The 23,473-nt window shown below is 37.2% G+C and overlaps 1 protein-coding gene across 3 annotated transcripts in view; it reads left to right on the forward strand.

The window, feature by feature from the left end:
- Positions 1–1,263: 1,263 nt before the first annotated feature.
- Positions 1,264–23,473, forward strand: part of LOC137244556 (probable serine/threonine-protein kinase nek3) — a 125,708-nt gene continuing 103,498 nt past the window's right edge. The window contains exons 1-2 of one of the 3 annotated variants that reach the window (XM_067773701.1): positions 1,264–1,563; positions 1,659–1,718. The gene's annotated coding sequence lies outside the window, so the exon portion shown is untranslated. Of the gene's footprint in view, positions 1,564–1,658; positions 1,719–17,252; positions 17,457–23,473 lie in introns of all 3 variants that reach the window. The other 2 variants (XM_067773700.1, XM_067773699.1) reach the window with 2 other exon arrangements.

Here is a 23,473-nt window from a genome sequence, read left to right on the forward strand (position 1 = left end):
CAGATGTAGAAAGTGCGAGTTGGAGGAGGAAACGATCGAGCACGTTTTGTGTTCGTGCCCTGCGCTTGCCAGGCTAAGACTCCAGCTATTAGGAGTGATACAGCTGTCAGACCTAGAAACAGCAATTGTCATAGGTCCTAGATAGCTTCTAGTATTTTCCAAGGGGACGGAGTTATTTTATAACATCGGTCCTGCTTTTTGATAGGGTTTTTCAGTTTGGTCGTGAAATGAACTTCTGTTAACGCTATGGACTCATTCAGTCTATGTAAGGACCTCTTGGGCCGGCCAGTTCAGCCCAATCTAAAATAGCTTCTGCTTATCTAATAGGTGCGATCACTCATAAATTGTCATCAATATCCTTTTACGGATGTCCACAGAAACTTGCTGTATGAACAGGGTTGGACCAAAGACATAAGATACAAAGCTCACCGCAAAATTTACTTCCAGGGACAAAGTCGTGGAACGTCAAGGAATATCTGTCCGGGCAGGCGATGTGACCCTGATATCAATGGCGTCTTCACTGATTAAAATCGAATCTGTGTGATTCTAATATATAAGCAGACAGTAGAGTTGAGATAAATAAATTAATATACTTTTAACGTGAGTATCTGCCTCGTAGGCTTAACCTGTAAAAACACACTGATCTAATTGCATGATCAGTGACTTAACTATCGGCTCCATGTGCCCTGCCCGAGTCATTGCTACCAAATAAATTAAAAATTTAAATTTTTTGGATGGGGCGAAGCACTTCCAATAGTACGTCCAATAGTTGTAGCATCTGTTCCTTCTACGTCGTGAAAAGGGTGGCCATTGACTCATTCGGTGGCAATGACGGAGTGCGCTAGTCGAAAAAACCAGAAAAACTAGGGAGATGATCATTTATGTTGCGCCTGCTGCCATTATTGTGCTTTTGTCGGCAAATTACCAGCCACTTTCCGTACGAGTCTATTAAGTTACCAAAATTAGTACTTGCGCCGATCTCTGCTATACGTTCATGTAGGCATGCATATGTATGTATGTACCTACTTATGTACGCAGCCCCAGCCGAAGATAATTATAAGATAACTTTGAAAGATCAATGGAACGATTCTATCTCACAACTGGCTAGCACGCACAGAGAGAAGAGAGCAAAGAAGTATTGAAATCTTCTCAAAAATCAACCTATCTCCCCAGTTCGTGGGCGCAGCAACTTAAGCTATCCAGCTCTCTTAGCTTTTCGTTCAAACATTTTTAGGCTGTTTTAGAGGAGATCGCAACCACAAGTATCAGTACACAATAGATTGTTGACGCGAATGCGTATAAGTGCTCGGAGCGAACCCGGTCGATTATTTCTAACAAAAAAACTTCCACCTTTTGTCGCCACACCACCGCCTCTGAAACAAACACACACACATACTGCTACATAATAATAGACATTATTTTAGTCGCCCAGTGCCAAAAGGAAAGCGTACAATACAACGGTACATATTGTACTATTCGTATTGTAACTAACAACTGAAGTCAAACTTAAATTAAAGAACGGTGAAGAGCAAAGTGTTGTTGGTCGCTACAAAAAAGGAGAAAGTATGTGAAATAATTGTGAAAATTTGTTGCAATAAAAAAAATTCAAAAACACAAAAATGAAAAATTAACCAAAATAATGATATTAAATACTTTAGGTGTATACGTCAGTCTGTCTTACACGTTATGTTATTGCTGGAACGTAGGTGTAGACTCAAGTAAGACTGGTTTCGTAGAAAATATCTATTGAATACCATAAATCCGAGCTTGATCCTCAATTGGACATACATACATACAAACAAAATTATATATAATAGATACATATGTATCAGCAACTATGTTTATATATGTATATACCACATGCGATATTGTAGCAATGCAACGCAGATATAAAGAGAGCTAAGTCGAAAATCTGAATTTTTGATGTTATGAATAATACCGGGTTCCATAATCCAAACCAACCGATCTGCAAAATCGATTCAATAATAGTTATACTGATTGTCGAGAAAATGACTGGCAAAACCATAAAATTTCCTTAGAGCATATCGGAGAATCAGACAGTTTTTCGTGTTTTCCGAACAACGTGTTTTTATAGTTGATCGCTGTTTAGATCTAGGTGTTAGATAGGTTCATATGTACATACATACATCCATACATACTCCATTTGTATTTGGAAGTGGGCGAGTGAAAATCAGTTGCAAGTAAATTTCGATGGCAATTAGCCAATGAGTTTGAGCAAAATTTTTTCTTTTAACAATGAAAAACAAAAAAAACAAAAGCAACAACAAATGTAAAGCCAATTATAATTGCGGTTGTATTGTTTAAAATCGTTGTGACTAAGAAAATGTGAATTTAGCGTCGAAAAGAAAATAAATTAAACAAATAAAATGAATATCGCCGACAGATGTGAAGAACAGAGATTTCACTGTCTGAAAACATTCAAATTGGCAGTGAACTAAATTTAGATTAATTTTTATTCATCATTTTTTGTTTGTTTATGAAGGCGCAGTGTTTTTCCCTATACGTACTAAGCAGAATATATGTATGTGTGTTATATATGTATGTATGTACATATGTTCCCAGCGGACCAAGTTTGATTAATTTGCGAGACTCGCAAAATGTTCAGAAATGAGCTCATATGTGAACAAAAGAAGATAGAAACTTGATTTTTATCGCAAAAATCCTGTAAACAAGCTCCTACGCGAACAAAGAGCGATAGAAATTTTATTTACCGCATATCACCAGCTTAATGTTTGCTGGAAATCTCGCAAGTGAGCAAAGAACAATGCTCATTTTTGTGGCGCAAAATACTTACTTATGAGCTTTGTAACATTTGTTTTGTGACAAAAACCAAAATGCAAACAAAATAACGGTTCATACTTTCGTATATAGCGTTATTTCTTCTATCGATGCGCAGCACAAATAAGAAATAAAACTATTTTTAATTCTATGATATCCCTGAAAGTGAATACTTGAGTGCTGTGTTTGAAAAATTATTTAATATTTATTATACGCAAATAAATACTGTGCGAAATGAGTATAAACGCCTCAAGTGCGCTTCAAGGTATTTAATATAGGGGAACACAACGGAAAACGGAACAACTAAAAAATTCGCTCATCCTATTTCTTGTTATCATTTTGCAATATCCTTTCCGATATATATATAATATTGTTTCCGACTCGGGAAAACAATTTTTTAAGTATCTAATTTGAGTCGAAAATGTATCAAATGAAATATTTTATCGGACTACGCAGATGTATCAAAAATAGTCTATAAAAAATATTGCTTAATATTCGCTAGCCTTTATTTGTTGCGACTATCGTAAACAATACTTTCACTACCACAAACTGAACGATATATGAGTCATATTGCTATCGTTTTCAGATGCGTTTGCAAAAGTTTTATCCGGTTAAATTTCGTAAATCGCTCAAATAGGGTATCATTTGTGAGCATTTGGTCCGCTGGGTAATTATTATTACGGATTGAATGTATGTGAAATTTAAATACGAGTTTACTTATGGAGAAGTTTACATGAATATATAAGCATACCCACCAAGAAATTGCGCTTCTGTTTAGCAAGTTAGTTATATTCCTAGATAGAATTGAACATCTAGTTGACAATCGCAAAGGTTAAAACTAATACCATAGCCATCCAGAAGCACAACTTATCGCTCCTTGTCGGAGCATAGGGCGGAGAAAAACGCTATCCAGCGACTTCTATCAGTCGCTAAACGTCTTATTTCATTCCAGGTGGCGGTGGAAGAGTTCTCATTGAAAATCGTACGCATCCAAGTTTGTTGAGGACGTCCCGTGCGCCTGCTTCCTTGTGGGTTCCATTGAAAGGCCATTTTGGCAACGTTGTCATCTTCTCTGCGGAGAGTGTGACCGATCCAACCCCACTTACGTTTTTTAATTTCAGTGTAGATTGGGGGGTTGTTCGTGACTGACAGTAGATCGGCGTTGCTGATTGGCCAGAAGATACGGCATACTTTTTACATTTGTGTAGCAAAGTACGCTAGTAATTCCTTCTTAACAACAACTGACGCACCTTGGCAGCAACAAGAAATTCTTTCACAAAATCTTTGATTGCTATGATTATCAGTAGATTCAGCTTACCAGACGTGGCCTTTAACCATATAATACGCAATGTGTATGGACTTTCGAAATTCGACCACATATCCCTTTGGAAATCTAGCCTTCTGGGATGTCAAATATCCGACTATTTCAAAGCCAGGAGCTGCATTTTCCTTTTCCCAAGATCCGCTCGTTTAAACTACCTTATAGTATCCACATTTAAATCTGTTGCGTCGACTAGACTATTCTTCGTGAACACTATACGTACCTGGAATTCTATTCCCAATGCTATAAGAAATAGTATAAGCAGGAGCAACTATACGAATTTTATCTATAACTATTTTTCTGATAATAGTATGTAGACTGGCCGTGTATTTGATCACGATACTTGAATAAATTACAAATTAGTTTTTACGGATAGGCTTACAATATATATATATATATATATATCTGTTTATATCAGTATCATGTAACTGTTTATTTTCTTTTGTACTACTACTACTTATAACTATTTTTCCTTTTATGCTGTACTATAAAATACCTCAAATCTTATTGTACTAATAATTTTCATCATTAAATAAATATAAGACGATTAGACGATATATAATTAGGTGCAGCAACGCACATTAAAACTTTCATTATCAATGGAAAAATTATTTAGAACAATAATAAAACTTCATTGATCGATACTAGGGCTGGGAACTGCATCCGGATTTTTCTGCTATCCGGATAAACCGGATATTCGAATCGGTTAACAAACGTACAAAAATCGAATAATCTGATTAATTGAATAACTTTAAGATCCCTAATTTACACCTATATTCATACATTCCACACTTATTCAATGTATTTTGGAACAATTTCGAATTCTAATAAAAGAGTCGTAACTTAAAATTTTGTTAACCAAAACAAATATCAAACACACTCTTAAAAAGGACTTAAAACGGCCAACTATACTATAGCAGACTTATGAATCTGTTTTGTAGTTTACCGATTTAAGTCCTTTGCGGACTGTGAAAAAGAAATAAAGTAAGTTCATATCTCTTTCACCGTGATATGTACATTAGGGTGGTCCTTATAATCGAATGTAGTATTTTTTCCAGTCTCACCCCCTAGATCGGTTGCACCACGGTCAACTATATCGTTTCTTTGAAAACCGCCGTACCAAGCATAGCTTTAACACATAATTGCATACGAAGTATGGCAATGTGTAAAAGATTAAAATATGCAAAAAGAAGGCAATTGGGAAAAACTTTACAACAACTAAGGCATGACGTAGCTGAATGCGTTTATAACCATTTCAACTATCGTAGGAGTGCGAGTTCGACTCCCACTCCCGGGAGAAAAGGCTTTGAAGAGATTTACAAGGTATAATCGAAACAGCTGTCGCCTTGTCCGTCCTGATGTCACGTTGTTTAAATTTTTCCCAAATTATTAAATAAATTATAAAATTAAAAAAATTGCTTCAAATAAATGTTTTCATACATTTAAAAAAGCAATATGGGCAATCCCCGATTATTAAAATCATACAAACAGACAAAATTGGTTAATTCGTTGTAGTTCTATAAATAGAACAAAAACAGCAACAAAACCAAAGTTTCTTTGAAAACCGCCGTACCAAGCATAGCTTTAACACATAATTGCATACGAAGTATGGCAATGTGTAAAAGATTAAAATATGCAAAAAGAAGGCAATTGGGAAAAACTTTACAACAACTAAGGCATGACGTAGCTGAATGCGTTTATCACCATTTCAACTATCGTAGGAGTGCGAGTTCGACTCCCACTCCCGGGAGAAAAGGCTTTGAAGAGATTTACAAGGTATAATCGAAACAGCTGTCGCCTTGTCCGTCCTGATGTCACGTTGTTTAAATTTTTCCCAAATTATTAAATAAATTATAAAATTAAAAAAATTGCTTCAAATATATGTTTTCATACATTTAAAAAAGCAATATGGGCAATCCCCGATTATTAAAATCATACAAACAGACAAAATTGGTTAATTCGTTGTAGTTCTATAAATAGAACAAAAACAGCAACAAAAACAAAGTTTCTTTGAAAACCGCCGTACCAAGCATAGCTTTAACACATAATTGCATACGAAGTATGGCAATGTGTAAAAGATTAAAATATGCAAAAAGAAGGCAATTGGGAAAAACTTTACAACAACTAAGGCATGACGTAGCTGAATGCGTTTATAACCATTTCAACTATCGTAGGAGTGCGAGTTCGACTCCCACTCCCGGGAGAAAAGGCTTTGAAGAGATTTACAAGGTATAATCGAAACAGCTGTCGCCTTGTCCGTCCTGATGTCACGTTGTTTAAATTTTTCCCAAATTATTAAATAAATTATAAAATTAAAAAAATTGCTTCAAATAAATGTTTTCATACATTTAAAAAAGCAATATGGGCAATCCCCGATTATTAAAATCATACAAACAGACAAAATTGGTTAATTCGTTGTAGTTCTATAAATAGAACAAAAACAGCAACAAAACCAAAGTTTCTTTGAAAACCGCCGTACCAAGCATAGCTTTAACACATAATTGCATACGAAGTATGGCAATGTGTAAAAGATTAAAATATGCAAAAAGAAGGCAATTGGGAAAAACTTTACAACAACTAAGGCATGACGTAGCTGAATGCGTTTATAACCATTTCAACTATCGTAGGAGTGCGAGTTCGACTCCCACTCCCGGGAGAAAAGGCTTTGAAGAGATTTACAAGGTATAATCGAAACAGCTGTCGCCTTGTCCGTCCTGATGTCACGTTGTTTAAATTTTTCCCAAATTATTAAATAAATTATAAAATTAAAAAAAATTGCTTCAAATAAATGTTTTCATACATTTAAAAAAGCAATATGGGCAATCCCCGATTATTAAAATCATACAAACAGACAAAATTGGTTAATTCGTTGTAGTTCTATAAATAGAACAAAAACAGCAACAAAACCAAAGTTTCTTTGAAAACCGCCGTACCAAGCATAGCTTTAACACATAATTGCATACGAAGTATGGCAATGTGTAAAATATTAAAATATGCAAAAAGAAGGCAATTGGGAAAAACTTTACAACAACTAAGGCATGACGTAGCTGAATGCGTTTATAACCATTTCAACTATCGTAGGAGTGCGAGTTCGACTCCCACTCCCGGGAGAAAAGGCTTTGAAGAGATTTACAAGGTATAATCGAAACAGCTGTCGCCTTGTCCGTCCTGATGTCACGTTGTTTAAATTTTTCCCAAATTATTAAATAAATTATATCGCACAAAATTTGTTATCCCGATAGGAGATGGTTTAGGAGTGTCGCAGGGGGGTCAAAGTTGAAATTGCTCTATGGAGACTCAAAAAAGTGATTTTTCTTTTTATCTAATACTCGAAATCGGTAGCCCTATGATAGAAATTATGAGATGCAAATTCTGGTCCCGATTGGAAACGCCTAAGGGGTGTCGCAGGGGGGTGGGTTGAAGTTCAGACTACTCTATGGAGACTCGAAAAATAAAAGTGAGTTTTCTTTTTATCTAATACCCGAAATAGATATCACTATGGTCAGAGATATCACATACAAAATTTGGTTATGATTGGAAAAGCCTAAGGCGTGTCGCTGGGGGGTAAAAGTTCAAACTACCCTATGGAGACTCGAAAAATAGAAGTGATTTTTCTTTTTATCTAATACCCGAAATAGATATCACTATGGTCGGAGATATCACATACAAAATTTGGTTGTGATTGGAAAAGCCTAAGGCGTGTCGCAGGGGGTAAAAGTTCAGACTACCATATGGAGACTCGAAAAATAAAAGTGATTTTTCATTTTATCTAATACCCGAAATAGATATCACTATGGTCGGAGATATCACATACAAAATTTGGTTATGATTGGAAAAGCCTGAGGCGTGGCGCAGGGGGGTAAAAGTTCAGAATACCCTATGGAGACTCGAAAAATAAAAGTGATTTTTCTTTTTATCTAATACCCGAAATAGATATCACTATGGTCGGAGATATCACATACAAAATTTGATTATGATTGGAAAAGCCTAAGGCGTGTCGCAGGGGGGTAAAAGTTCAGACAACCCTATGGAGACTCGAAAAATGTGAACAATTTGTTTTTATTGAGTTTTCAAGTTATAAATAAAATAACAATAAATTCATGTTCGTTCTCTTTAGATAATAATTAAACAATAAATTTCTAAATAACCAATGGTTGTGATAAAGATTGCTTTGTAGCGTTTGCGTATTTTTCTTTATAGTATTTGACTACCTGCAATATGTATTGTTTGTCCTCTTCGTTTTTGGATAAGATTTTGTTGTACTCTTCTACAAGTTTAACTCCTCTCTCTGCCGTATCGTTTACGACTTTCAAATTTTTTAATCTATCAACAGCTTTAATATAATTTTCGTTAGTTGCCCAACAATTTGGGTCTGAATGAAGAAACTCTTTATTTATGCAAAACCTATCGGAAAAATCTAAGCTGCTTTTACTTACAAACTGATCTAGATCATTGGCAAATACTCTTTATTCACTTCCTATTACAAAGTCATACTTTTTTCTTACAAAGTAATTGTCTTTTCCAAGAGCTGCAACCATTTTTTACTTTGTTTCTTTTAAAATTTTTTCATCAAATAGTGCCAAACAAACTGTTTCCTGTGAGAGATACCATAAATGATTTTTGAACTTCGAGAACGTGGCTTCGCCTATCACCTTGTCAAAGTTCTTGTATTGGTGTGACTTATTAACAAAAAAGAATTCAGCGCCTGGGGCAGCTATGGATTTAGAGGCGTGAATCCAATTCTCTAAATAAATTTAAACTATAAAAATGCATAAATACCCTTTGCCATCCACCGAGCGTGGTGGAAGGCGCCTGGTGCTGAAAATGTATAGCTCTTTGGAGAACAACCAAGAAAAACAAGTGCTAGTTCTACAAATTCTTTATAGTCTTCACGAGGCTGTCTTGATACTAAAATGTGATGGAAGCTATCTACAAGCTCTTCTTTATTAGGTATTGCTGTTCTGACGAAGCCGTCCTCAATTCCAGCTTTAAAATTACGTTTGTCTAAATTGGGCCAGGCGTCTCTAAAGTTTTTAAAAATCTCAACATTAGGTCCTTTTGATAAGGGTATTTTTGCTTCGAAAGCACTGAGTATATATGGCGACGACACGGCAAATGCAACAACCTTTTACCAAGTTTTTGTTCCAAGAAAATACAAGCTCCCTGTAACCTGCCCGTGTTCGACGCCGTTGTATCACAACATACCGCTTCAACTTTGTCGTGTACTTTCCACCTAACAAGTAAGTCGTATACTACAGAAGCTTGTGCTTTTCCACTTCCGTTCGAAATTGCTGGAGCACCAAGTAGTTGTTCTCCATCTTCCCATGAAATAATTGTTGGAAGCCTGTCTACTTCCCCTGTTCCTTCTGTTGCAGGCAACAACTTCCCATCCCAGTGAACGATAACTGACGTAATTGCTTTGGATTCAAACGATCGTTTTAGCTGCTTCATTATTTATCGGTGCTTTTTTAGACGACATCGTCGGATACTACTCCGGTTTACGGTTAGAGTTTTTACATTTGCACCAAGGGCTTCGGATACTGCTATTAGTATTCTGACTGGATTTCGATCGCTGACTTTACAACTGTCAAGAACTGATACTAGTTTGGGTGTAATAGAATTTGTTTGCCCTCGTTTGTTTTTTTTCCACTTTTCGACTTGATCGTTCCAGTGAGCAACTTGCTTTAAGCTTATCACGAACTGATACTTGTTTGGGTGTAATTAAAATTTCCTGCCCTCTTTTGTTTTTTGATTCATTTCGACTTGATATTTCCAGTGAGCAATTGCTTCCCCGATCAAAATCTTCATTATCGCTTTCTTCAACCGCTTCTTCTAACGCAGTATTGAAATGATATTTGGAATTACATAATTGTAAAAAGTAACAAAGAATGTTTACTACCTCCAGGCGAGTCTACATCGCAGCTTTTTTTAAGCACTCTTTATTATTTCCGGTACAATTTATTCTTGAAAATGCGCCTAAACGTCCTTTCTTCCTCTGATCGATAAGAAACTCCTTATCAGTTTGGTTGTTGATCATGTTCAATGCTTTTTCGTGAGCTATATCAAATTTTTGTGTGCAGAATGGCGTTTACTGCTTTTAAAAAGCGAACGCCATCTCATATATAACGCTTCTAACTTCGCAACATTATGATGTTTAGGCTTGAGAGGGATGCCTGCTTTTTGCCAAAACACTTCCGTCTCTTTTATCACAAGATATGCCCTCTCGCGAACACTTAATTTTATTTTTCTAATATTGTAGAAAAAAACCCGTAACACTTGCCCATTAGAAGGCAACTTGGCACCCGTAATTTGGTTTTCGATGAGGCCCACTAAATAAATCTTAATTTTTTGTCGCGATACCATATTGAAACGAAATATCAACTTCAGTTCTTGATCACTTGAAAACTTAATTTATTTTATGCAATTAATTTGCTTATAATATTGACAAAAAACCCAAAAGAATATTTAAGATACATCACTCGTACAGATCAACAATGTTTTAAATTGTAAAAACAAGATTCTTGACCTTTATCTTTTCCAGAAGATCCCTTATATCCTACGCTTGAAATAGAAATTGGCATTGTTCAGCTTCCTAAGGAGCTGTGCTTTACAAAATTAAAATCTCGATCCCGCTCAATATGTTTTTATAAAGCAGACTTCATAAAGCTCAACGAATTGTTGCTACTCATGACTGGTCAGGGGCCCTATTCAGTAACTATGAGTTTTGAAATGTACATTTTTCTTCCATACTGAAGACTAACTAACTGTGTGTAACTGTGAGTTTTAAAATGTACACTTTTTCTTCAGTATGGAAGAAAAATGTACATTTCAAAACTCATAGTTACTGAATAGGACCCCAGATCCATGGTTCAACTATATACAGGTTGGCTCATCTGTAAAGCAACAAAATATGTCTGTTCAAATTGTCAAAATCTGTGTATTGGTGTTGGTGCGAATGGTATGGAATGGAAACATAAAACTTAGAAGTTGTTGTATGTGTAAGTAAAATGTTGCCAATATGTTGGTTTCATTTTGAGTTTGCCATCTCCTTTTGACAATCCCTTCGACCATGCAATGGCATAAATAAAATCAGCTGATGAGATGAGCCAACCTGTACATAATTGAACCATGGACAGATCTTTATTCGAGTAATGACGTCGACTCAGCGACTTCATTATTTTACGGTATTCTTCATGGCTTCTTTGAAAGCTGGGTTCCCCTTCGATGTGTTAGTGCTGGAACAAGTAAACCACCTTGGTTCACAAGACAACTTATAAGACTCAATAATATTAAATATAGGCTTTATAAACGTTTCAAGAGATCAGGATCTTCTGCCGATTTTTCTAAATATTCGGGTGCTCGTTGCAACTTTCATTGTCTAAACCAACAATTGTTATAAGTTGTACTTAAGCAGTTGTAAATTTCAATTTTTCAACAATCTGAAAAGATTTTACAGTTTTGTTAATTCCAAGAGGAAAACATCTGGTTTTCCAGCTACCTTTTCTTTTGGTTGCAAGAACGCTAGTTCTGATAATGATATTGCGGAATTATTTGCAGAATTCTTCAAGTCGACCTACTCATTTAAACGTTTTCAACACGGTCAACACTCCTACAATTTGGAAAGTTTTAATTGCATTCTTAATCCAGTAATTGATAAGAATACTGTTCTTCAGAGCCTTCTCGGTTTGAAACCGATTTTTTCTCCGGGTCCAGATGGTGTTCCTAGTTGTGTACTCAAATACTGTGCAGTTAACTTATCTGAGCCGATACATAAATTATTCCAATTATCTATGGAATCTGCCCCTTTTCCATCGATTTGGAAGAAATGATTCATTATACCTTCGCACAAAAAAGGTATTAGTATCGAGAACTATAGAGGTATAGCTAAGCTTTCAGCTATTCCCAAAACATTTGAGCGAATAATTACATGTCAACTTCAACTCATGTGTAGCTCCATATTATCGCCCTGCCAGCATGGGTTTGTGCCGCGTAGATCAACTACTACCAACTTGCTAGAGTTTACTTCTTATATAATGGATGGATTTTTAAACAATAGTTGAATGGATGTGATCTATGCCGACTTCAGTAAAGCGTTTGACTCTGTCAATCATGAGCTCTTAGTTTACAAACTTGATCTACTTGGATTTCCGAAGCATTTACTTGTATGGCTCGAAAGCTATCTCGCGAATTGGACTCAACAAGTTTTGTTTAAAAACAGTCTTTCTAGGTTGTTTAATGTAACGTGTGGTGTGCCTCAGGGTAGTCATTTGGGTCCGTTACTTTTTACCTTGTTTATAAATGACTTACCACAAACTCTCATACATTCCCGAACTCTTTTGTATGCGGATGATGTTAAACTTTGTTACTCATACTTGCCTTCGGAGTCTTTTGCTGGTGTACTGCAAATTTACTAGTTTTGAATTGCTCGAAGTGCAAACTAATGACATTTCATCGAGTGAAGCCAAGTTTGACATCGTATACGTTAAACAGCACGCCTTTGGAGCGTATTTCTGTCGTTAGTGATCTAGGCGTTCTTTTTAATCCTAAACTGACTTTTAATACGCATATTTCATCAATGGTAAGCAAAGAAACGGGTATACTTGGTTTTGTGAAGTGATGGGCTAAGCAGTTTAATGATCCGTATCTGACTAAGACCCTCTACACATCGTTGGTACGACCAGTCTTAGAGTATTGTTCGTGTGTCTGGTGCCCAGGGTATCAAAACTTTATAAAGCGTATTGAGTCAGTACAGAAGCAATTCATTATATTTGCACTACGTGGTCTTAACTGGGATTCTAGTGTGCATTTGCCACCATATAGAAATAGGCTTCTCCTTATAAATCTGCCAACTTTAGAAAATCGAATAACTTTACTCGGGGTAATGTTCATTCACAAGCTCATTATGGGCGAGATCGACTCATCTGATCTTATTAGTCGACTAATATTTGCTGTTCCTGGTAGAACGTCTAGGAACTTTGTGCCTTTTTATTTACCACTTTGCCGGCAAAATTTTGCCAAAAATAATACACTGCGAAGTTGGTGTTCGCACTACAACAACTTGTATAATTGCATCAGTTTTGAATGTTCGTTTTCCGCGTTGCATAATTCAATACTGTCACGTCTGGCTTGATATTTTGTACTCTCTTTCATATGTATGGTTGAATTTAATTATTTGTAACATTAATTTTATGTTTTATTTATCTCAGTAGTCGACCGCATTGTGTCTGTGTCGAATTTAATCCAAATAAATAAATAAATATAGACCATTCCTCTCTTTTCTCTTTCTCTTTTATTTTGCGAGTCTCCATAAGGTAGTCTGAACTTTTACCCCCCTGCGACACGCCTTAGGCTTTTCCAATCATAACCAAATTTTGTATGTGATATCTCCGACCATAGTGCTATCTATTTCGGGTATTAGATAAAAAGAAAAATCACTTTTATTTTGCGATTCTCCAAAGAGCAATTTCAACTGTGACCCCCCCCCCCCCCCCCCCTGCGACACGCCTAAACCATCTCCAATCGGGATAAAATTTTTTGTGTGATATCTTCGACCATATTACTATCGATTTAGGGGTTGAGACTTTGGAAATCTGATGATAAAATTTTCTCCATACAAATAAGGACCACCCTAATGTAGATACATATGTATGATCTGTTTAGCAGAATGTCTGAGTCTCTTTTAATAGACCTTTTAAATTATTTTCTTTCTGTTGGCCATCTCGACTTAATTTATTATAAAGCCTAAAGATGTTTAAAAATTCCTAATACTTAAGTACAAATTATTTTGGTGGGTATTTACCTTCATACTCTCACATTAATACTATATATGTATGTCAGCGTATGCACTTGCTCCCAAGCGCTTAATGAACAGACGCTAAGATCATCAACTGCAAGGCAACATCAATATGATAAATATGTATGAGTAGATCAAGCATAATAGGATAGAGAAAATGATGAACAATAAAGATAGCGCCGAAAAAATGTACACAACTAGTCAAAAACTAAATAGGTACCTATTTGGATAAAAAATCGCTATTACTTTAACCCTACAAGAAACGCTGATAGTTTTACTAATACACTCACAATTGTAATTGACAATGCTGATCCTGCGATGACGTAAACATTGATACTCAAATTTATGTATGTTCCTTTGATCGCTCACGCATGTCCGCATGTTCCCAACGACAGCCTATAATCATGAAAAAGGACTCAAACTGGGAAAGCTTCGGACACCTGGCTCAGAACAAAAGAACATACAGCAGATACCATTATGCATGTGAGACAGATACATAATTCTCAACGGAATTTTATGTATGCGAGAACAGTTTATCCGATTTAATCATGTTGTCACTACTGACTGTCATATGACAATCAAATGATTATCACGGTTGTTTTATTATTTTTTAAATTCCGCCATTTTCAACCGACGAAAACCATATATAAAATAAGTTTAAAAAGTGAAAAAGAGAGCATTTCAAAGCTCCATGCTAAAAGAAAAAAAATCGAAAATAATAAATTCTGAAGTCGAATTTTTATAAAATTATTTATTTTAAACAAATAAGAAACGCGTATGCTTTTATCGCGTACAAAATTAAAAACGTAATGAAATAAAGTAAATAAAAAGCAAAAAGCATTGTTTCATTTTTGGCTGAATATAACAATTGTCATTTATGATAGTATAACAGTCAAACCTGATATCTACAGTAAACTATCATTTATGACATTTTTTGTTAGTTAGAGTGTCAGCACTGATCCAGGAAAAGGATTGAGAGTGAGCAGTACGGCTATATACTTAATCAGTAGGCGATGTTGGTGTATAAGAAGGAGACAAAAACTCACACGTACACAGTTGTTTACATCACATTTGCGCAAGTCCCCTTAAGTTTGTGATAGAAAGTTTGTATGAGGCGCTGATCGTTAGGTTGACATTGCTGACAATCAGATGATAGTCATATGATAGTCAGTATTCTTGTAGGGAAGCTAGCTGGAAAATCCGCTCGATTTAGTCAGATATTTATCTAAGGACCTTTTTATACTCAGTTGAGCAGAGCTCACAGAGTATATTAACTTTGATTGGATAACGGTTGGTTGTACAGGGAAAAAGGAATTTTTGCAAGCTGTAATGATGAACTTTGGCAGGAACGTTACTCCTATTACTATATGTATGCTTAATAAAAATTAGCAAAATCGGGGCCGACCACGTCCACTTTAAAAAAAAATGTTTTAAAGTCAAATTAAAAAAAAAATTAATATCTTTACAGTATATAAGTAAATTATGTCAACATTCAACTCCAGTAATGATATGGTGCAACAAAATACAAAAATAAAAGAAAATTTCAAAACGGGCGTGGCTCCGCCCTTTTTTATTTAATTTGTCTAGGATACTTTTAATGCCATAAGTCGAACAAAAATTTACCAATCCTTGTGAAATTTGGTAGGAGCTTAGCTTCTAGGACGATAACTGTTTTCTGTGAAAAAGGGCGAAATCGGTTGAAGCCGCGCCCAGTTTTTACACACAGTCGACCGTCTGTCCTTCCGCTCGGCCGTTAACACGATAACTTGAACAAAAATCGATATATCTTTACTAAACTCAGTTCACGTAATTATCTGAACTCACTTTGTATTGATACAAAAAATGGCCGAAATCCGACTATGACCACGCCCACTTTTTCGATATCGAAAATTACGAAAAATGAAAAAAATACCATAATTCTATACCAAATACGAAAAAAGGGATGAAACATGGTAATTGGATTGGTTTATTGACCCAAAATATAACTTTAGAAAAAAACTTTGTAAAATGGGTGTGACACCTACCATATTAAGTAGAAGAAAATGAAAAAGTTCTGCAGGGCGGAATCAAAAGCCCTTGGAATCTTGGCAGAAATACTTTTCGTGGTATTACATATATAAATAAATTAGCGGTACCCGACAGATGATGGTCTGGGTCACCCGGGTCCACATTTTGGTCGATATCTCGAAAATGCCTTCACATATACAACTACCACCACTCCCTATTAAAACCCTCATTAATACCTTTAATTTGATACCCATATCGTACAAACACATTATAGAGTCACCCCTGGTCCACCTTTATGGTGATATCTTGAAAAGGCGTCCACCTATAGAACTAAGGCACATATAACTATAGAACTAAGGACACATATTGTACAAACCCATTCTAGAGTCAACCCTGGTCCACCTTTATAACGATATCCCGAAAAGGCGCCCACCTATAGAACTAAGGCCCACTCCCTTTTAAAATACTCATTAACACCTTTCATTTGATACCCATATCGTACAAACAAATTCTAGAGTCACCCCTGGTCCACCTTTATGGCCATATCTCGAAAAGGCGTCCACCTATAGAACTAAGGCCCACTCACTTTTAAAATACTCATTAACACCTTTCATTTGATACCCATATCGTACAAAAAAATTCTAGAGTCAGCCCTGGTCCACCTTTATGGCGATATCCCTAAATGGCGTCCACCAGTACAGCTATGGCCCACTCCCTCTTAAAATACTCTTTAATTCCTTCCATTTGATACACATGTTATACAAACACATTCCACGGTTACCCTAGGTTCATTTTCCTACATGGTGATTTTCCCTTATTTTGTCTCCATAGCTCTCAACTGAGTATGTAATGTTCGGTTACACCCGAACTGAGCCTTCCTTACTTGTTCTCATATAAGTTTTAAGGTTTATCCGTCCGATAAAAATAGTTGTATTGGCACAATCCTTCCCGTTATCCAAAGTCAAGCAATAAGTAAAAAGGCTTGTATTGATTTTTACCAATATATTTTGTCTCCCACTTTTTCCTCCCTCTACATTCTTCCCCTTTATTATTTCCCTTCTCTTGCCCCACCATATACCTCTCTTCTTCTTTTTACTCAAATCCCCCTCCCTCATTAGCATACCTCCCCATACCACAATCCATCAATTTTTCCATCCGTGTATAGGCAAGTAGCGGTAATATTCCGATACGTCGGTCCAAAGAATAATTTTTGCCACATACAGATACTTCTTCTGTGTCTATTTTGATTTCTTTAGTACAGTTTAGGTTAGGTTGTGGGAAACACTTTTGGACAGTAATTTAGTTCTTTTGTTTTTACTCTATTCCTAACAGATATCTGGAATTCACGTATAAAAATAAACTATGAGTAGCAACAAAACTCCAAAGTAACGACATGCTTTCTAACACAAACCAACTTAATTTTTGGAGTCCCCATAGATCAATCTGACCCTTGAACCCTCTGCGACATGCCTTAACCTTTTCCAATCGAGAGCCACATCTCGCTTCGATAGACTAGATCGTGGTATTACCGGAAGTGTGAGTGAAAAAAATCAATCATTTAATTTTTTAAGAATCTCTTTAATATACATATATACGAATGACATTCACTTCAATTTCAGCTCCTATTTTGAAATTAGACCAACAAAAACAATATTTTTAAATATGATAATTTTTTAAATTAAAGACGAATAGGAAACAACTTAAAACGGTTTACTCCGTTTAATTTCAAGAATTGATTAGGACTCTTGTTTACGATCAATTCGGCTAAACAACTTGTCAATTAATCGAGTAGCAACTTTAGCTTTGATTGAAAATCGACTAGCTGGTATTCGATTTCAACATACCATGCAATCTACTAGTCATTAAAAAAAAATCATACACTCAATTTTTCTGCCATAAAAAAAAATAAAAAAAAGTGAATTGTTTGTTGCATAGTGAGTTTCCGGAGGAATTGCTGGGTATGAAATTTCTTTTCTAGTTCCTCAGCAGCGGAGGGCTTATAATAACTTCAAAACGAATCGCAGAACTCATTGAAAGTTTCCAAAAAAAAACTACCTGTCGCTAATCGAATGCAAACAGCTAGTTGATTAGGCACAACTTTTGCTAATCGACTAATCGATTCTTCGAATATTCGATTATTAAGAGCTCTAAGGTCCACATCAATCCTCAGTTCCGTGTTCATATCTATTCTGATTTCCATCATTATTCCCTTCCCATTTCCATTTACACCCACATTTCTGTCCCCACTCCATCTCCATTTCCATACCCACCCTTCCCTGTTCCCTTCCCATTCCTATCCACACCCTCATCTTTCTATCCATTTTTAATATCATCTAAATTTCAATCCATCTCCCTCTCTATCAAAGTCACACTCTCTATGATTGTCTATCCTCATCTCCACCTGCATCTCAACCTCCATCCAAATCTTCGTCTCCGTCCCCACCCCTTTATATGACCAAACACAGACCTTCTGATAGCAGTCATTAAAAACTCCGTAGATTAAGTAGTAACCGCAAAAACAACCACGGAAATGTATGAAAACCTCTACCAAAGTAAGTCGTACCTCTACAACTTTTGCTCCCATTTGGCGGTTTTCGAGCGAGAATACTTTATACATTCATTTTACACGACCTAGTCTTGGATTTCATTCCACATTCACCTTTTTAAGCATACCCGGGCACGGTATTAAACAAGTACTTGACACGATTAACCTTCTGGCGGGACAGGGCCTACATGTTTTAAGCTTTATGAAAAGCTTTTCAGGGCAGAAATACACCTGGAGTGTTTGTCAAACTATTACCAAGGTGCGAACCCCTTAGAAAAACGTTTGTCTAATTGAAACATCTTTTTTTCTAAATTTTTGATGTTGTTTTGCCCCGGACTTGAACCCAGGACCTCTGGCGTAGTAGGCGGAACCCGCTGCCACTACACCACGGTGGCCGCCGGGTATGTTATTACTCGAGTAAAACCCGGGCATACCGTTGTTTTTTTGTGTTCTTTTGCGGTTTCCCATAAATAAGTACTGTGAGGCGCGATAGCCTCGGTGAGATTTCAAGCCAAGCTTCTCTTCCAATTTGCGTTCTGCCCTTTTTAATTTTTCCAGCAAATTGGTGGAACTGGACCTACATGTTTTATGCCGACTCCGAACGGCATCTGCAAGGCAGATGAGTTTTCACTAAGAAACTTTTCATGGCAGAAATACACTTGAAGTGCTTGCCAAATCACTGCCGAGGGGCGGCCCTGCTTAGTAAAACTTTCTTCTAATAGATAAAAACTTGGGTAGGCGGAGTACGCTACCACCGCACCACGGCGGCCGCCATACTCTAAATAATATTGTAACGAATGTTAGCAGCACTGAGCAATGCTATCGTCTCTAAGCCGATGCTAACCAGTGACGTGAATGCACATCAATAATTCAATCATTATGTATCTACATAAACGAATAAATAATTGCGTCTACACATATGTACGTATACGAGCAGCGGAGCGGCAATGCACAAACACATGCATATATCTTATTTGAGTTGTCACAAGAGAGAGCAATAATTTGTGCACGTAGTTGTGGCTAGCGATTTTGTAGCCGAACTAACTAGTAACTTCTGGAAATCGAAGAGCCTAGAAGTATGCAGCGTGTACTATAAAAGCGGGGCAGGCGAGTAAGAAGGAATTCAGTTTGATTTGGTCATCATTGATTTGAGTTGTCAAGCAGTTTGATTAAGACGATATCTAGTGAGCAATAGCAGTGTTATTTTGAATAGTAGAGTTTCATTGAGCTATCAATCAGTGTGGTTATTAAGCAAGCTATTCGTTGCACAGTTTGTTATTGTGAAGTACTTTAATAAAGGCCATTTTGCATTATTACAAATTGGAGTTATTTATTCAACAGTTTAGTGATTCGAACTTAGCAGAGGATTGCAAATAAGAGGATTTGCAGAAAATTCGTTACAATTGGTGTCAGAAGAGGAATTGTTGAATAAATTCCAAAGGACCACAAGGACATGGCAAAGTTCAGTGAATTGAAGATCCAGCAACTAAAGAAGGAGTTGGAGACCCGTGGATTGAATACAAGCGGCGTTAAACTTGAACTTCAGGCACGGCTACGAGAGGCAATGGAAGCAGAAGGAATTGATGTGGAAGAGCATGTCTTTCATCTTGATAGCGAGGAGACAACAAAAATTGAAGAGAAAAACGAAACATCGCAGACGGTTACCAGTACAGACTTGAACATGATTTTAGCTGCAATATCTGCTCAAACATCGACAGTGTCATCTCAACTGGCAGAACAGCAAACATATATGGAATCGCAGGAGAACCGAATAACATCGAAGATTGAAGCACAGGAAACAAAAATTTCTTCACAACTTGAAGAACAGAAGACGTATATGGTATCCCAACTGGAGTCGCAGGAAACCCGTATAACATCCAAGATGGAAACGCAATTGGAAGAACAGAAGACATATATGGCATCCCAACTGGAATAGCAGGAGACACGCATAACATCAAAGATGGAAGAACAAGAAGAGCGCTTATCATTACAGGTGGCACAAATGTCTTCACAGTTAGAAGCACAGGAAGCAAGGGTAACATCAAAGCTGGAAGCGCAGAATGCAAAAATCGCTCAATTTCAGGCAGAAGTCGATGATTTGAAGGGTCGTATGGAGCAGTTACAATTAAATCGTCCAGCAGTTTCAGCGAGTAATCCAAAGGTAAAAACACCATCCTTTGACGGTTCTGTTCCTTTCCAGGTCTTTAAGCTACAGTTTGAGAAGACCGCAGCAGTGAACAACTGGAATGTGGAAGATAAAGTTGCCGCGCTCTTCGTAGCATTGAAAGGACCAGCTGCCGAAATCTTACAGACTATTCCAGAGTACGAACGGAACAGTTATGACGCATTGATGGCTGCTGTAGAAGGGCGATACGGAAGCGAACACAGGAAACAGATATTTCAAATAGAATTGCAAAACCGCTACCAAAAAGCTAACGAGACTTTGCAGGAGTTTGCTTCTGACATTGAAAGATTGGCTCATCTTGCAAATGCGGATGCACCCGTGGAATACACGGAAAGAGTGAAGATTCAGAGCTTTATAAATGGCATGCGGGACGTCGAAACGAAGCGAGCCACATACGCGAACCCAAAGCAAACATTTTCTGAAACGGTATCCCATGCATTGACTCAGGAAACGGCGTCATTATTGAGTAAACCAGCATACAAAGCTCATCGTGTGGAAGTAGAAAGGCCAGAGTGGGTAGATACAATTTTGGAAGCTCTGAAGGGATCACAACAGAAAAATGCCGGAGTTATGAAATGTTTAAAGTGCGGCAACCCAGGTCATATTGCACGACATTGCACCACCGGTCCTAATGGTTCCAATAATGTGGGTGGCCGTAAACGCAAAGCTGGCGGAAATGAGCAAGAACGTGTCGGATGTAAAGAACGAAAACTTGCCCCGGCTATTGAATGTCCTGTGATATCTGTGTCGCAGATTGGAAGGAAATCAAGCAGTCTTACCATCAGAGGGAATGTGGATGGTAAAGAGCGTGTACTGACTGTAGATACGGGGGCATCTCATTCCTTGATTCGATCTGATTTGGTCTACAGGAGAGTAAAGTCATTACCTGGAGCAAGGTTGCGTACGGTCACAGGCGAGTATAATCAAGTCCAAGGCGAAGTGGTATGTGAGGTATTAATTGGAAAAGTCATGGTTCTACACAAATTCGTTGTGGCGGAGATCGTTGATGAAGTCATATTGGGAGTGGAATTCTTGGTTAACCATGACGTCAGGATCGATATGCGGAGAAAAATTATGCGCTATAAGAACCAGGACATACCACTTAACTTTAGTTTGGAAAAAGGTTTCAGCAGTAATCGAGTACTGGTGGAGAAAAGTCGACAAAGGCCACGAAAGTCAAAGGTAAAGGTTGATGAAACGAATGGGCCAAACAAAGCGAAATCAAAAGTACCTGCGAGAAAAACACCGGCATTGACAAACCCTAATGGACGCACTAAAACGACTGCAAGAATTTTGCAGGAAGCATGCAAGGGTGGTTTCAAGCCATCGCGCACTTCTTTTGGGAAACGGCGGAACGATACTGTCAAGCCAATCCGTCAAGCGCAAGCTCTGCGAAGTAGTTCATTGGTCAAACAACAGAGTGCGAGGAAACGACTAAGGATAATGAGTAGTAAGATCAAACGCAGGTACAATGAGAACAATAATTCGGAAGGGTTCTTGGAGGGAGATTTGGTACTGTTAAACAACCCTCACCGGCGGAAAGGTGTTCCAGCCAAAATTCGGTGCATGTGGGAAGGCCCGTACAAGGTTGTGAAGAAGATCAGTAATTCCATCTACCGCATACAAACCATTGGGAAACCACGAAATAGAAAGGTGGTTCATTTGGAGATGCTAGCGGCGTTTAGATCGAGAGATTTGTCTGATCGGGACGATCAGACTTAGGTGGAGGGCAGTGTAACGAATGTTAGCAGCACTGAGCAATGCTATCGTCTCTAAGCCGATGCTAACCAGTGACGTGAATGCACATCAATAATTCAATCATTATGTATCTACATAAACGAATACTTAGAGACGATAGCATTGCTCAGTGCTGCTAACATTCGTTACAATATGTTTAAGTCCCGTTTATAAGTGCGAGTGTAAGTTAACTGGCAACGTTTATCGATAGCTTAAACTCGCATTGAAAAGCCTCGCCTTCTCTTGCAACGATGTGCCATTACATGGATATTTATGTAATATTGCGCTGACCTCTTATTAGTTTAAGCATTGAAAGGGAAGTGTTAATGAACTTTCGAGATTATTTTCCGAATCATTCGAAACTCTTTTCCAGCAAATCCGCAAAAATTTCGAAACTCTTCGAAATAACTTTTAAACCATTCCGGGGTCTATAATTTCAAAAGCATATCGGGACTGTGAATCATTTTAAAACCATTTCGGAATTGTGGTTGAGATAATTTCGGGAAAAGTATCAGTTTCCAAAAAAAGTCGGTTTTGAAAATTTAAGCTGTACCGAAAATTTACCCAGTTTAGGAAAAGTGGCTGGTTCGGGATAGTTTCCGGTTCCAAAAAAAATACCTGATTCTAAAAAAAAATAACTGGCCCGGAAACAACCTGCGTTGAAAATGTATTCGGTTCCGAAAACTGGGAAAAATCGAACGGATGCCATAATATTGGAAAAAGCAAAAGAAAAAACCTGGAATCGCTACTGATGGTCCAATTGGCGAAAAGAAAAAACGACCAGGGATCATGCGTCCTAATGGTAAATTTGCAAAAATGCAATGGACGTTCTATTTGAATAAGCAAGCGTCCCATTAGTAGTGAAAATAGATATATCAAGGTCCAAGAGCCACCAGACCTGCTAGTTTTGGCCGTGAGCCAATTTTCCTATACAGGCCGCTGAAGGTGCGTAAAAATTAAACTTAACCTTTAAATACATTTTTAATACCTCTTTTTTTCCTAAAGTAATGTGCTGATTTAACTATTTCAATGAGGTTGAAAAAGCTTGTTTTGAAAAAACTGTCAAAACAATTTGTGATTTGCCAC

The sequence above is a fragment of the Eurosta solidaginis genome, chromosome 3 (genome assembly GCF_040869045.1).
Source record: "Eurosta solidaginis isolate ZX-2024a chromosome 3, ASM4086904v1, whole genome shotgun sequence".
NCBI classification, from domain to species: domain Eukaryota; kingdom Metazoa; phylum Arthropoda; class Insecta; order Diptera; family Tephritidae; genus Eurosta; species Eurosta solidaginis.